The sequence below is a fragment of the Taudactylus pleione genome, unplaced genomic scaffold, assembly GCF_031769625.1.
Source record: "Taudactylus pleione unplaced genomic scaffold, aTauple2 ptg000129l, whole genome shotgun sequence".
Taxonomy (NCBI): domain Eukaryota; kingdom Metazoa; phylum Chordata; class Amphibia; order Anura; family Myobatrachidae; genus Taudactylus; species Taudactylus pleione.
In genome coordinates, this window is record NW_028284531.1 from 13,471,918 (window position 1) to 13,489,749 (window position 17,832).

A 17,832-nucleotide genomic window follows, 5' to 3' on the forward strand; every position below is an offset into this window, starting at 1 on the left:
GAGCTACGGCACTGAGCGCTCGCAAGTGTATAAAGACGCCTACTTTCCCCTCGCAACACACGTCATCTCCCGGAATTGTTTGATTATTCAGTAACATCGAGAGCCATCAGAGCTGCTCGCAGCCCTTGAGGTTGCCTTTACCTTCCGCAAGCACTGCGATCTGTGCTGGATGAAATACACGCAGGTGACGTGTACAATGACGCTACTTTGCTAATTATGCATGCCTTTTAAATGTAATTTTGGAGGCCTGACACGCCTGCGTCCGCAACACCACTACCCCGTTCACAAGCAACTTCCCCTGTTACCACTCACAAACGGCACTATCTGTCACTCAAAGTAGCGGGCAAGCTGTGTGCTACAAGTGCACGATTCCCCATCGCTAAGACTGGCTTGCGCATGTGCACTGTGAATTATACGCATGCGCACTGAGCAACAATCGCCCAGCGGGCGAGCGATCGCACCTTAGCGAACGGGTCTGAATCAGGTCCTAAGTCCACCATTTAAGGCTTGATGATCTCTCCAAAAACGACAGCTCTTTCAATATTTAATGGAAAACATAATGAAAATAATGAAGATTTTGTACAAAAACTATGCACAGTGAGAAGAAAAAGCTTACGCTACAGCCATATTGTATCTAGATCCCCAGGCAGTCAATATCGCCATTCAGGCCTATTTCTAGTATAGTGTAGAACACATGGAAGGCCATCTAAGGCAAGTTTACATTGATAACAATTAGGGGTGTGCACCGGCCACTTTTCGTGTTTTGTGTTTTGGTTTTGGATCTGGATCTTTCTTCGTGTTTTGGATCTGGATTGGTTTTGCCAAAACCACCCTTCCGTGTTTTGGGTTCTGGGTTTTGTGTTTTGGATCTGTATTTTTTTTTAAAAAAGCATAAAAACAGCTAAAATCACAGAATTTGTAGGTTTTTCTGCTCCTATGCTATTATTAACCTCAATAACCTTAATTTCCACTCATTTCCAGTCTATTCTGAACACCTCACACCTCACAATAGTGTTTTTATGTCCAAAACGTTGCACCGAGGTAGCTGGATGACTATGCTAAGCGACACGAGTGGGCGGCACAAACACGTGACCCATCTAGGCGTGAAACTGCAGTGGCAGACAGGATGGCAGTTTGAAAAACTAGGCCCCAAACTGTACATAATGCAAAGAAAAAAAAGAGGTGCAAGATGGAATTGTCCTTGGGCCCTCCCACCCACCCTTATGTTGTATAAACAGGACATGCACACTTTAACAAACCAATCATTTCAGCGCCAGGGTCTGCCACACAACTGTGGCTGAAATGATTGGTTCGTTTGGGCCCCCACAAAACAAGCTGGCAATTAATGTGTCCCTGCACAAACTGGCTCTATGGAGGCAAGATGTCATCCTCATCCTCCTCATCCACCGATTCCTCACCCTCTTCAGTGTGTACATCCTCATCCTCACAAAGTATTAACTCGTCCCCACTTGAATCCACCACCACAGGTCCCTCTGTACCTTCTGGAGGCTGGTCTCCCTGGAAGAGCTGATAATTCATTTTGATGAACATCATCTTCTCCACATTCTGTGGAAGCAACCTCCTACGCCTTTCGCTGACAAGGTTCCCGGCTGCACTAAACACTCTTTCGGAGTACACACTGGAGGGGGGGCAACTCAGGTAAAATAGAGCCAGTTTGTACAGGGGCCTCCAAATTGCCTCTTTTTCCTGCCAGTACAGGTATGGACTGTCTGCCATGCCTACTTGGATGCTGTCACCGATGTAATCCTCCACCATTCTGTCAATGGTGACAGTATCATATGCAGTGACAGTAGACATGTCAGAAATTGTTGCCAGGTCCTTCAGTCCGGACCAGATGTCCAAACTTGGTCCTGCCTGCCCTGCATCACCGCCAGCGGGTTGCTTAGGATACCTAAGTTTTTTCCTGGCAGCCCCAGTTGCAGGAGAAAATGAAGAAGGAGCCGTTGACGTGTCACGTTCCGCTTCAGCTGACAGTGTGTTCACCAGCAGGTCTTTGCACCTCTGCAGGCTTGTGTCGGCCGGAAAGAGAGACACCACATAGGCTTTAAACCTAGGATCGAGCACGGTGGCCAAAACATAGTGGTCTGATTTCAACAGATTGACCACCCTGGAATCCTGGCAAAGCGAATGAAGGGCTTCATCCACAAGTCCCACATGCCGAGCGGAATCGCTCCGTCTTAGCTCCTCCTTCACTTTCTCCAGCTGCTTCTGCAAAAGCCTGATGAGGGGAATGACCTGACTCAAGCTGGCAGTGTCTGAACTGACTTCACGTGTGGCAAGTTCGAAGGGCTGGAGAACCTTGCACAACACGGAAATCATTCTCCACTGCGCTTGAGTCAGGTGCATACCCCCTCCTTTGCCTATGTCATAGGTGGATGTATAGGCTTGTATGGCCTTTTGCTGCTCCTCCATCCTCTGAAGCATATAGAGGGTTGAGTTCCACCGCGTCACAACCTCTTGCTTCAGGTGATGGCGGGGCAGGTTCAAGAGTGTTTGCTGGCGCTCCAGTCTTCGGCACGCAGTCGCTGAATGGCGAAAGTGGCCAGAAATTTTTCGGGCCACCCAAAGCGTCTCCTGCACGCCCCTGTCGCTTTTCAGAAAATTACGCACCACCAAGTTTATTGTGTGAGCAAAACATGGGACGTGCTGGAATTTGCCCAGATGTAATGCCCGCACAATATTGGTGGCGTTGTCAGATATCACAAATCCCCAGGAGAGTCTAAGTGGGGTAAGCCACTGGGCGATGATTTCCCTCAGTTTCTCTAAGAGGTTGTCGGCGGTGTGCCTCTTACTGAAACCGGTGATACACAGCGTAGCCTGCCTTGTAACGAGCTGGCATTTCTGAGATGCTGCTACTGGTGACGCTGCTGCTGTTGCTGCGTAAGGTGATACATCTACCCAGTGGGCTGTCACAGTCATATAGTCCTTAGTCTGCCCTGTTCCACTTGTCCACATGTCCGTGGTTAAGTGGACATTGTGTACAACGGCATTTTTCAGGACACTGAGGACACTTTTTCTGACGTTTCTGTACAGTCTCGGTATCGCCTGCCTAGTGAAGTGGAATCTAGACGGGATTTGGAACCGGGGACACACTACCTCCATCAATTGTCTAAATCCCACTGCACTAATGGCGGATACCGGACGCACGTCTAACACCAACATAGCGGTCAAGGCCTCAGTTATACGTTTTGCTTCAGGATGACTGCTGTCGTACTTCATCCTCCTCGCTAAGGACTGTTGGAGGGTCAATTGTTTAGTAAAAGTAGTGGTGTTCCTACTTCCTCTCTGGGATGATGAACGACTCCCAGCAGCAGCAACAGCAGCAGCGGCAGCAGTAGGCGTAGCAATGCAGGATCCTCCAGAGGAATCCCGGATAGGAGAGTCAGTCATGCCAGTGACATGGCCTGCAGGACTACTTCCGATCCTGACTAAGGAGGAAATTGACGAGGAGGGAGTTGACGGTGTGGTTTGCAGGCGCTTGGATACAACAGGACAACGGGATTTAGGTGTCCCTGGACTGCTTACGGTCTTAGCCAAAGTTTCTGAACTTGACAGTAACTTTTTATGAACGCGCTGCAGGTGCCGTATAAGGGAGGATGTTCCTAGGTGGTTGACGTCCCTACCCCTACTTATTTCACCTTTACATATGGTACATATGGCAAGACAGTTGTTGTCCGGATTTGGATAGAAATATTGCCAGACCAAAGAGGTGGAATGTTTGGTCTTCTGCCCAGGCATGACCGTGATGGGCTTTTTCATCCCACGGACAACAACTGTCTCCCCCGGAGCCTGATTTAAACAAACCACATCACCATCAGAATCCTCCTCGCCAACTTCCTCCTCAGCGCCAGCTACACCAGTATCCTCATCCTGTTGTACTTCAACAGTGACATCTTCAATTTGCATATCAGCAAGTGGACTGTGGGTGCTCCTTTCAGCACTTGCAGGGGGCGTGCAAATGGTGGAAAGAGCCACCTCTTCCCGTCCAGTGCTGGGAAGGTCAGGCATCGCAACCACCACCACACTTGGACTCTCCTTGGGGATTTGTGATATCTTCTTAGAAAGCACAGTTCTTCGCTGTGCTTTTGCCAGCTTAACTCTTTTGATTTTTTTAGTGGGAGGAGGGCTTCCATCGTCATGTGAAGCTGAACCACTAGTCATGAACATACTAGGGATCGACCTTAGCCGTTCCTTGCCACTCCGTGTCGTAAATGGCATATTGGCAAGTTTACGTTTCTCTTCAGCTGATTTAAATGTCTTTTTCAAGGTCATTTTCCTGAACTTTGCCATTTGGGATTGTATGTGCCCTCTACTATGACATTGGGCATCGGCCTTGGCAGACGACGTTGATGGCATGTTATCGTCTATGTCATGACTAGTGGCAGCAGCTTCAGCACTAGGAGGAAGTGGTTCTTGATCTTTCTCTATTTTATTTTTATCGGAGAAAGTTTGGTCCTCCATTTATGTTATATCGATTTGATATATACGTGCGGCTAAACACAGAAAATATTTTTTTTTTTGGTTTGGACTGGAGTGTACTTTGTGGGTTACAGCACCCTTTAGCGGTCAAGCCAGCCGGCCCTTTACTTATGACACAGGCGCACGCTTGGCACTACTTTGTTGATGCACGTGCGGCTACTGCGCACACAATTCACAAACACAGAAAATAATTTTTTTTTGGTTTGGACTGGAGTGTACTTTCGGGGGTTACAGCACCCTTTAACGGTCAAGCCAGCCAGCCCTTTACTTATGACACAGGCGCACGCTTGGCACTACTTTGTTGATGCACGTGCGGCTATTGCGCACACAATTCACAAACACAGAAAATAATATTTTTTTGGTTTGGACTGGAGTGTACTTTCGGGGGTTACAGCACCCTTTAACGGTCAAGCCAGCCGGCCCTTTACTTATGACACAGGCGCACGCTTGGCACTACTTTGTTGATGCACGTGCGGCTACTGCGCACACAATTCACAAACACAGAAAATAATTTTTTTTTTGGTTTGGACTGGAGTGTACTTTCGGGGGTTACAGCACCCTTAACGGTCAAGCCAGCCGGCCCTTTACTTATGACACAGGTGCACGCTTGGCACTACTTTGTTGATGCACGTGCGGCTACTGCGCACACAATTCACAAACACAGAAAATAATTTTTTTTTGGTTTGGACTGGAGTGTACTTTCGGGTGTTACAGCACCCTTTAACGGTCAAGCCAGCCGGCCCTTTACTTATGACACAGGCGCACGCTTGGCACTACTTTGTTGATGCACGTGCGGCTACTGCGCACACAATTCACAAACACAGAAAATAATTTTTTTTTGGTTTGGACTGGAGTGTACTTTCGGGGGTTACAGCACCCTTTAACGGTCAAGCCAGCCAGCCCTTTACTTATGACACAGGCGCACGCTTGGCACTACTTTGTTGATGCACGTGCGGCTACTGCGCACACAATTCACAAACACAGAAAATAATTTTTTTTTGGTTTGGACTGGAGTGTACTTTCGGGGGTTACAGCACCCTTTAACGGTCAAGCCAGCCGGCCCTTTACTTATGACACAGGCGCATGCTTGGCACTACTTTGTTGATGCACGTGCGGCTACTGCGCACACAATTCACAAACACAGAAAATAATTTTTTTTTTGGTTTGGACTGGAGTGTACTTTCGGGGGTTACAGCACCCTTAACGGTCAAGCCAGCCGGCCCTTTACTTATGACACAGGTGCACGCTTGGCACTACTTTGTTGATGCACGTGCGGCTACTGCGCACACAATTCACAAACACAGAAAATAATTTTTTTTTGGTTTGGACTGGAGTGTACTTTCGGGGGTTACAGCACCCTTTAACGGTCAAGCCAGCCGGCCCTTTACTTATGACACAGGCGCACGCTTGGCACTACTTTGTTGATGCACGTGCGGCTACTGCGCACACAATTCACAAACACAGAAAATAATTTTTTTTTTGGTTTGGACTGGAGTGTACTTTCGGGGGTTACAGCACCCTTAACGGTCAAGCCAGCCGGCCCTTTACTTATGACACAGGTGCACGCTTGGCACTACTTTGTTGATGCACGTGCGGCTACTGCGCACACAATTCACAAACACAGAAAATAATTTTTTTTTTGGTTTGGACTGGAGTGTACTTTTGGGGGTTACAGCACCCTTTAACGGTCAAGCCAGCCGGCCCTTTACTTATGACACAGGCGCACGCTTGGCACTACTTTGTTGATGCACGTGCGGCTACTGCGCACACAATTCACAAACACAGAAAATAATTTTTTTTTTGGTTTGGACTGGAGTGTACTTTCGGGGGTTACAGCACCCTTAACGGTCAAGCCAGCCGGCTCTTTACTTATGACACAGGCGCACGCTTGTCACTACTTTGTTGATGCACGTGCGGCTACTGCGCACACAATTCACAAACACAGAAAATAATTTTTTTTTTGGTTTGGACTGGAGTGTACTTTCGGGGGTTACAGCACCCTTAACGGTCAAGCCAGCCGGCCCTTTACTTATGACACAGGCGCACGCTTGGCACTACTTTGTTGATGCACGTGCGGCTACTGCGCACACAATTCACAAACACAGAAAATAATTTTTTTTTTGGTTTGGACTGGAGTGTACTTTCGGGGGTTACAGCACCCTTAACGGTCAAGCCAGCCAGCCCTTTACTTATGACACAGGTGCACGCTTGGCACTACTTTGTTGATGCACGTGCGGCTACTGCGCACACAATTCACAAACACAGAAAATAATTTTTTTTTTGGTTTGGACTGGAGTGTACTTTGGGGGTTACAGCACCCTTTAACGGTCAAGCCAGCCGGCCCTTTACTTATGACACAGGCGCACGCTTGGCACTACTTTGTTGATGCACGTGCGGCTACTGCGCACACAATTCACAAACACAGAAAATAATATTTTTTTTGGTTTGGACTGGAGTGTACTTTCGGGGGTTACAGCACCCTTAACGGTCAAGCCAGCCGGCCCTTTACTTATGACACAGGTGCACGCTTGGCACTACTTTGTTGATGCACGTGCGGCTACTGCGCACACAATTCACAAACACAGAAAATAATTTTTTTTTTGCTTTGGACTGGAGTGTACTTTCGGGGGTTACAGCACCCTTTAACGGTCAAGCCAGCCGGCCCTTTACTTATGACACAGGCACACGCTTGGCACTACTTTGTTGATGCACGTGCGGCTACTGCGCACACAATTCACAAACACAGAAAATAATTTTTTTTTTGGTTTGGACTGGAGTGTACTTTCGGGGGTTACAGCACCCTTAACGGTCAAGCCAGCCGGCCCTTTACTTATGACACAGGCGCACGCTTGGCACTACTTTGTTGATGCACGTGCGGCTACTGCGCACACAATTCACAAACACAGAAAATAATTTTTTTTTGGTTTGGACTGGAGTGTACTTTCGGGGGTTACAGCACCCTTTAAAGGTCAAGCCAGCCGGCCCTTTACTTATGACACAGGCGCACGCTTGGCACTACTTTGTTGATGCACGTGCGGCTACTGCGCACACAATTCACAAACACAGAAAATATATTATTTTTTTAGCACTTGGGGGGAGCACCCCTGATGGACAGAGCACCCCCTGGACAACACTACAGCACTCCTTTAGGACTGGGACACTGCACAGGACTTTGGAGTGGACACAGCCCCTATGGAGAACTGACTGCACAACACAGTCCAGCCAGCCCCTATGGACTTTGAAGTAGTGGACACAGCCCCTATTAACAACAGCAGCACAGCACAACACAGCCAGCCCCTATGGACTTTGAAGTAGTGGACAACAGCAGCACTACACTACACTACACTACACTACACAGCCCTAACTCCCACCTTCCCTCTTCACTGTCCACAGCCGAGTGAGAAAATGGCGCCGACGCGGGTACCTTATATAGGATCCAAAACCCGCGAGACTCGGAAGGCGGGATGATGACGTTTTGCCTCGATTTCAGATCCGAGTCAGGCGGGAAAAGTCGAGCCTGACTCGGATCGGACTCGGATCGGGGGGGCTCGGGGGGGTTCGGATTTCAGAAATCCGAACCCGCTCACCCCTAATAACAATACATACTGTATCTTCCAAAGGACATGTGACACTTTAATAGGTTGTATGAAAGAAAGTAGAAGCACTACTTCATAGTTCCATGTAAGGATAGGCCACATAAGTCATATTGTTATTTTAAAACATTAAGATTAATCATTATGATGCTAACGCTCTTAATGTAAAGGACAATGTCAATATTTGAGGACATACTTTGCTAGTCTGACTTTTTGTTTTTGTCTGCGACTAGATATATAAATTACTGTCTGCCTGTCAGCAGCACATGTTAAGGGCTATTTATAAGACAGAAACCAGTATCTAATTTTAAGTTGCTGTTTTTGAGCCTATCCATTTTTCTGAATGAATACAGTTTTGGCAAGAGTAATGTACAGTATTGCTGTTCCCATTATCCGCTAGGGCCCCGGTTCAAGAGAGAAGCAGCCAACTCAAGACTGAAATTCCAGGTGAAGAGAGGGATAATGACATTTAAAGCTGCTTGCTCAGGGTAAAGGATTTTTTTGGAGATGGAGAAAGAAAGACATTTCAACAAATCATGTTTTAGCTGTTTATTTAACTAGGAGAGTTCTGAGTGTGTTATACAAAGAACAGAGAGAATATTATGGATTATAGTAGAATGTTCTATTATCTTTCTCTATTTTAGTAAAAAGTCATCTTTGAAAAAAGGTAACTTATATAATACACCCATTTATGTAAGAACAGCCACAATGGATATACCTTTTAAGCTCATGGTACAGCAGGAACTTATATAACGTAACATACCATTGTTCCAAAACACCAGTGCTCAACAGCCACATTCCACAAAAAGACAAAAATATTATATTAGACAAAAAATACTTTCATCCTCGGGTAGCTTAGTTATGTCACTTTTCTCCTGCATCTGGAATCTGTGCTAGAGAGCTGTCTCTTTACAGTGAGGCACCAGGACAGGACATTTAAATTAAGACATAAAGGCACTCTCTTTAGGGGACATCGCTGCCGCTAGCAATGCTAGCATCCTTCCCAGAACATTGGTTCCTGCCTCTAGCAACAGATGCTTTGTGTGGGCAGCTAAAACTCCACAGCGTGTCACTAATATTTGTTTGCTTGTGAATTGCCCCCAAATAATCATGTAATTAAACTAGTGCTGTTTTTTTGCTCCTTCATTGGAATTTACATAAACTTCAATACACTTTTTTGTAGAATATTTATTGATAATTTTATACTATTTTGATCCTGCCTGTGCTAAGACAATTGCTCATATTAAAGTAATGATGGAAGTATTGAATGATCACACGGATTGGATTTGAAACACTGGAGGCTGACTCAAATCCCAACAGTGCAAGCCCGAAGGTGGAGAATTCCGACGGCGGTGGTAAGTAACTTAACCCTTTCCCTACCATAACCCTCCCTTAGTGGTGCCTAACCCTAACCTCCCTCGGGGTGGCTAACCCTAATCTCCCCCCGGTGGTATCTAACACTAAACCCCCCTTCCCGCACCCTAATCCTGCCTAACCCTAATTTCCCTAAACCTAGCTTCCCCTTCCCCATGCTGACCGTGCATACTTAGCCGGATCCATCGTTCAGGATACTGGCAGAATTCTGGCGACGGTATATCGACAGACGCCATCCCGTCCGACGGCATACCCACTACATCATGATCACACAATCTATATACATTTGTAACTTTTTTTCTCTCTCTATAACTTTTTCTATCTTCTCCTATCACCACAAAAATACCAATACTCGTTATTTAGCACACATAATAAACATTGTAATAAAGACACATAATAATATAAAGACCTAGCTACCTTTTTTTTTAAAACTCCCTGGTCAAGACTAGCATTTGAAATCTGCAGGAGAGATTACAGGAGCAATATATACTGAGTTCCACAGAGGACAGCTGTGGCCATAGTTTCCTTTCATATCTCTGCCCACCAGTGACAACAGAGGAACCCAGCGTGTACTGTTGCCCTACCCATGAGCACTACAATAAACTGGCTAAAAACTGGGGAAAACTGTAGAGGGAAATGCATGCTTATTGCACGGCGGCACAATGGTTAGAGTTGCTGCCTCACTGCACTGGGGTCATGGGTTCAATTTCAACCAACTAGTGATGGTTTCCTTTGGGTATCCCATTTTCCTCCCACAATCCAGAAACATACTTGTAGGTTAATTGGATTCTGACAAAAAGTAACAGTAGTGTGTACATGTGTTAGATGACTAAATATTCTCTGTAATGTGTGACGTAATATGTGTGTGTGTGTGCTATATAAATAACTGTAAAATAAAATCCCTTTACCCATTAGCATTAAAATGGTTAAATGTCCCCCTGGCATACAGTATACAGTTCAGTATAAAATTACTGCACAAATAGTTAATTATTGAAACAAGACGGTTCCCATCAGTGACGTGCGGTGAGGTCATTCGCTGGGGAGGCATACATGGAGATGGGTCTGATTCCTGGGAGCCTGTTTCACCCCCTACTCACTGTAACTCTCAGTCTCCCCTCACTACACTAAGCTTCAGTGTCCATTGATTCTCCTACCTGCATCACTGTGTTTTCTCTTGCTGTTGCTGCATGAGCTCTGGGGGTCTATTTACTAAACAGTGTTAGGAGACAGAGTGAAAAGTGATAAGGTGCCAGCCAATCAGATCCTGTCATCGCACAGGCTGTGTTTGAAAAATGACAGTTGGGAGCTGATTGGCTGGCACCTTATCACATTTCACTCTGTCTCCTAACACTGCTTAGTAAATAGACCCCCTTGTCTCTAAACACTGCAGTATATTTCCTGGTCACATGACACATGCAAGGTGTCCATCAGTGCTCAAGCCATGTCCCCATACTCAGAGGCATGCTTCTATTAGCTCTCTTTCTGTGCAACCTACTGCCCATGGTGTGGCCCCACCCCCAGCTCTGCAAGCCGTGTCTGACTATATAGAAGTGAGGCTGAGTTGTTGCTCATCTCTCATCTCGCTGCAGTTCCAGGAAGCTCCACAAAGCTGGGGAGTGTTAACTATAAAAATTATTACAATAAACAAAGAATATGTTTATAAGATATAAATATCTTCTTTGTATTATTCTAATCATTTTTATATCAAATCTCAGGAGTATGAAAGGGGAGATCCAGGAAAAAAAATGCAATTTTTAAGGGATTTATACTTCTGGCAACTATCTACTTTAACTGAGATATCGATACTGGTACATTAATTGTGCTGTATTGTATATTCTCCAGATGTTTTTTTTCCCTCTAAAATGAATTGTTTCCATATTTCTTCATTTTAAAGACTCTTTATGGTCTAGATTCACAGCCAGCCTTTGTTGTGATATGACAAGGAAAATTACCATGTGAATACACGTACATGGCTCAATGAAGTTGGTTATGCTGGAAAATTGCACACTGTACAAAAAACCAACGATGCTTAAAATTTTCACTTTGCTGTAATCACAACAATGCTCTTTCCTCCATTGTAATTATTATGTGGTTGCACGATGTCCTTTAATGACAAATGGTAATACAGGATTGTCACTCAATTGAACAAACTGACCTTCTACAGCTGTGCTTTCCCTTTTTTAATAAATAGATTTGTGCACTGAAGTTGAAATATATTAAAAACATTTTTAAATGTACTGAGTAAAGGATAAGAAAGTCTATTGTATCCGTCAAATGTGCATTTATAAAATTTTTATGGTGTATTATTCTTTTCATTTTTATAAGGATATGAATGTCATGATGTGTAAAATATGTGTATCTTCAAATATCTCATTACAGATACAGATAAATAGCATGTAAGCACTGGCCACAAGCCTGAGGTATTGCTGAAATGTATCCAATAACTCACAGGTTCTCAAACTCGGTCCTCAGGACCCCAAACAGTGCATGTTTTCCAGGTCTCCTCACAGAATCACAAGTGAAATAATTAGCTCCACCGGGGGATCTTTGAAAGTGTATCAGTGAGTAATGAATACACCTGTGCACCTGCTGGGTAACCTGGAAAACGTGACCTGTGTGGGGTCCTGAGGACCGAGTTTGAGAACCACTGCAATAGCTGATGAAGTTTTATCTGTCCCCAGCTCAGTGTGTATCTATGGCAATTTGGGATAGGCTAGGCCTCATCAAGCTGTATTAGCAATAGTTGTCAGTCTAATACTATATATGCCTGGAAAATTCTTATTTCTACTACACCCACACTTATGCAAGTGACCCTCTTTAAAAGGGACAATTTGTGTTTTGGGGGTCCATTCATTATGTTAATCATCGGACGGCACCCGATAATTAGGTATCCAATTCGCTGCAAGCAGCAGCCGTAGATATAAAGCCACCGGAGTGATTCAACACTGTTCTGGTGCCAAGGTAAATTTACTAAAATTAGAGTTTTTAGCAGTGGAGATGTTGCCCATAGCAACCAATCAGATTCTGCTTAACATTTAACTTGCACCTTCTAGAATCTGAGTGGTTGCTATGGGCAACATCTCCACTTCTGAAAACTCTCACTTTAGTAAATTGACCCCTTAATTTACACAAAGGTAGGTGAAAATTTTACTTTTCACCTGTTTTTGTAGAAATTAACCGATGATGAATGGACCTCTTGGACTTCAGTTGTTCTTTCCTTCTAGAGATGACAGACATATTTAGAACCTATCCTGTGAACAATTTGTCTCATCCCACATTTTCTTGCTAAGTTTTGCTCGTCACTCTGTCAGAATTTGGCATTAAATATTTAGAGCCCCAAGCAAACCACTCACAGCACAATGAAGTAACGATTGTCGTACCATTTTTTTTGTAGACTACAACATATGGAAAATGTGAATTTACAAAGGCAGTGCAGAATGGCAAAACTCAAGATTGCATTGCCAGAATTTTCAGATATTTCAAACACATTTTTTTTTTGTGATCCTTTTGTTGTATATTTAAAAATTCATCCAGTTTTCATGTAGGAGCTTGCAATCTATGTTGTCAGCACCCGTGAAAAAGTATTGTCCAATATTAGAATAGTATAGCATGAGATTTGAGCCAATATAAGCTTCAGGGGATGCCTGTGAGTTTATACTGACATTATTGCATTACGTTTATTTAGGTTAGAATATCCAGAGTTTGAATGTTATTCTTTTACCAGATTTTTCTTTTCATGTCTCCTCTGAAGAGGAAAGTTAGGAAATATTATTTTTTTTAATGCTAGCCCTGACTTCTGACATTTACCTAGCACTGTGAGGTCTGGAAATGATTACCCTTACATTTGAAATAAAGGGGTCAATATATAGCAGGAACTGCAATGTTTCTCAGTAATGAGTAATATGCCCATGTGTCACTTTATTTTGCTCTATGCTTCCAATGCAGCCACTATAAGAGAAGAAAACCCTACTTACAGTAATGTGGATTTCTGTTTGAGCTGCTGGAGGGGGCAAACAGAATTCTGCATAAAGTGCAGCCTGCGGGCTAGTCGCAGGCTGTAATCGAATAGCCCCGAGTACGGCTTCAAGGCTAATGGAAGCTTCAAGGCTAATTGAATCTGGCCTAAAGTGACAGAAATGAATATGTACTGTATACTGTAAAGATTTGCTGATAGGTGACTGTTCCATGCCAGGCTGAAGGAGAGATGTATCAAGCCTTGAGGAGAGCCAAAGTGTAGAAGTTGCCTAAAGCAACCAATCAGTGTCAAACTTTAATTTCAAAGACCGTGCTAGATAAATGATAGTTAGAAGCTGATTGGTTGCTATGGGCAGCTTCCTCATACATACATATCCCCTGGAGTGACAAAACAAAAGCTACATATGTACTGTAGCAAATTAGTAATATGATCATCCTGGTTAAAGTTGCTTTCCCTGCATTTTCATACTGAAGTGAAAAAATATTAGGGGCCAAATGTAATAGGGTGAGAGTTTAGAAAATGTGAGAGTTTGGCAGTAATCTCTCACACTAATACATTGATCGAGTTGTATTTTCAAAACAGGAAACACCTGGATGAGAGTTTAAATCTTGAGAGGTTTTTGAGTCTGAAAAAGATGCGAATTTGTATGTTCTGTGACTTTATTACATTGGCTGAGTTTCAAAATGTGACAGTTTTCTCTCACATATTCTAAACTCTCACCCTATTACATTTGGTCCAATATGTGTGTTCAGAACATTCTACTGAGTAACACAGGGGTTCCCTGTTGCTGAGGAATTCAGAGTAAAATGTAGTGAAGTAGTAAAGTGAAGTGAATCGTGCTGACCTGTCATCCTTAGGTTTGGTTATATAGTGGTGGACAGGTTTGTGCTTCTGTTTGTGCACATATTTACATTACATTACCATAAAGAATTTGATTTGGTTCTTGTCCATCAACCTGAGGCAGCCCTGCAAGTGTGCCGTGGACGGCACACAGTTTGGGAACCACTAAAGTAACATGATACATTTCTAATAATATTAATTAATACTGAATAACTTCTCACAGAGGAATTGCAATTAAATTTAATTTTAAATTTGTAGATAAATTAATTATTTTTAGTAGCTCTGTACTATGAAGTATTCAGTTCACAGGTTAGCAATATGCAGCAATGGTCTTTTGCTACAGTTAAGCAAAATAACATATTTAAGATTTCATTATCATGCATGTAATATTCAAAAACAATGCACAGTACTATTTGTTCTGGTACAGTCACAGGTCAGCTGGTTTTACTAGAGCTCTACAGTGCTTAACATTGATATAATAATCCATGTTGCATGGAGAGTGCTCGGTAACAGACTGCATAGGATCAAACAAATGCAAATTTTAAAATGTTGCCAAGTTATAGTACATCTGATACATTCATAGTTAGGATGTGGATTACAGTTTAGGACATTACTAAGGCTATCCCATCGACAACAAGATGACTCCAGCAAGAGGTGCATTGCTACTCCAACAGAATCAGGGAAGATCCAGTTGTTACGTTATAAAACAGGATAGATCATGTGCAGGAAATAAAGGATTTAGTGAAGTGACTAAAAGCAGGTTGTGAATGTATAATTAGAAAATTGTGCAGGGTCTGTTGCCAAGACATGTGGAGCATGTTCTCCATGTTTTAGTTGTGCTGCGGGAAACCAGAGACAGCCAGTCATTCACACAGTGTCTCACAATATGGGTCTGAGAGGATGTAGTCAGGAAGCCGACGGTCTAAAAGCCGACCGTCGGCTTCCCAACTGTCTAATCCCTGGAAGGTACTAATGACAGGCGTCGAAATTCCGACGCCTGTCATTAGACCTATGCCGGGAGCCCGACGCCCAGCATACCGAACGAAGGTAAGCCGGGCACGGACAGCCGCGGGGGGGGGGAGGGTTAGGTTTTAGGGCTCCCAGGGGACTTAGGGTTAGGCACTTCCCCGGGAGGGTTAGGTTTAGGCCGGCAGTAATACCTACTGCACCCAGGTCTGAGGCACCTTGCTTAGACTGTTTCTTTGTTTTTAAACTTTTTTTTATCCATTTTTTTTTATAACTGGCATGAAGGAGTGGTGACCAGGATCCCTGGTCTTGCCTTGGAGCTGCCATCTGTGCTGCTTTGCTCAGATCATCATCGGCTGCCATACAGTAGGATGCCTAGGCTAACAGAAAAGGGTTCACAAGCAGTAGGGGCAAGAGGAAGTTCTGCTCCTCCTGACTTATATCTGGCTGATTCCCATTGTGATTATCTCCTACCCTCCTGTTTCCCACTCTCCCATCTTTTCCATTCCAGCTCCTCCTCTTTCTACTAGTTACTGTAGGTTTAATGTTGTACTGGTTGGTGGGAGGGTAGAAGGGGAGACCTAGACTGTTCCTGCATTTTTGGTTTCATGGAGGTTAAAAAATACCTATCCCTTTCCCAAAGAGGGGAGTGGTACAAAATGTTGATATGGTCTGAATGTTGACATTCAGAATTACAACATGGACATTATGTCAACATATGACATGTTGACATGTACATAGGTTCCTTTGAGGGGTGCCGAGAGGGAGGGAGTGGGTACTAAATATCCAGGCTTGTTGTAGGGTACCGCCGGTTGGGATATGGGACTGCCGCCACCACACCCCCATCCCTCCCTTTTACCTGTCAGCTGCCTGTGTCTTTCCAGCCCAGCACACACTGTTGTGAAACCACTTTTATACAGTATATGACAATCACAGATAAAGGGAAAAAACTTCCTTAGCAGTGGTGAAAGTTACCATATCATCTAAGCCTGCCAGTCTGGCATAATTCCAATGTTCCCGTACTGGATCCTAAAAGTTCAGTGGAAGCCATAACCTCCAACCAATACACTATCCCTTCAGTGTAGTATTTGAGAACCAAGTTTCATCCGGGTAGACCCTAGATATTTATTGTTTTTATTTCCATCTCACCTCTGCAGTAACACATTAATCCTTCACCTCTATAGTGATGCATCACTGCTATAGTAAGACATTACCCTCCCTCACCTGTGCACTAACACATTCCACTTCTTCACCTCTGTAGTAAAACATTATCCTCATCACCCCTGTAGTAACGCATTTCTCTGTAATACCACATTTACCTCCCTTGCCCGTATTGTAACACATTCAATATTCCCCTCCCTCACCTGTGTAGAAATACAACCCTCACACCTGTAGTAACACATTGACCTCACCTGTAGTAACTTATACCCCTACCTCACCTCTGTAGTAACATATTCCCGTCCCTCGCCCGTGTTGTAACACTTTCCTTTCCTTCACCCTGTAGTAAACCATTTGACATTCCCCTCCATCACTTGTGTAGTAACACATTTTCCTCTCTCACCTCTGTAGTAACACAGTCCATAACACCACACTACATGTAGTCTTTCCCCTAACCCTGAATCCACTACTATATGCTTACCCCTAACCCTTCACTCAATACTGTGGACTCATCTCCCTATCATCGAACCCAATACTGTGTCCTTGCCGGATAACCCTGCACCCAATATTGTATCTTTACCCCAACCATTCACTCACTATTCAAATAGGGAAGCCATACCAACTGCCAGTGTTGTTTGGCAGCTCTTGGGATGACAGTTGGTGTTTGAATATGTTGTAAATATTGAGCAGTGTGTCTATTAAGTCAGCGCAGCAAAGATTAAAAAAAGTTTAATAGAGGTGTGATATATAATATAAATAGCAGACACATGAGAAGATAAAATATTAACAGAATAAACAATAATATATACAAGTAATATGACTTATAAAACTCAGTATATGTACTGAAATTTACCGTGGTGCATAAAAAATTAGAGAAATTAAAAAATTGCAAATCAATGTACATTAGAAGGGATACAATATAGTTCACAATGTAGCAGTCACTGTGTAATTAATAATGTCCTGTTGGTAGAGCAAATGCTGTTCCAACTGTAGCTGGATGCATAGACCACTATATGCAGTGATATGATCAATGTCCCGGTTGCTAATCCTGAGTGTAATTAGATGGGATTTGTTGATAATTGTCTTAATGATGGCAGGTGCCGGTTAGCCTGACGTCTTGAGGATAGTGAAATCACAGTATGGTATAGAAGGGTGCGTGCACCTCATACCTTGTGCTGGAGTGTAGTAGTGGGCTCCTTGCAGGGTTGCTGTCTGTGCGGCTGTAGTGTGGAGGGGCCTCCCAGTTAGTAGCTCGCCCTCTGGTGCACTGCAATGCTGTCTTGGATGGACGTGGGCAGCAGCAGCATTGACTGTGATGGGTGCTCCGGCGGTGCACGTGGGGTCACCGTTGGAGCGGCCATCTCTGGAATCCGTGTGACGAGTGATGGGGGTGTGGCCAACGCGTTTCACCTGCTAGTTGCAGTG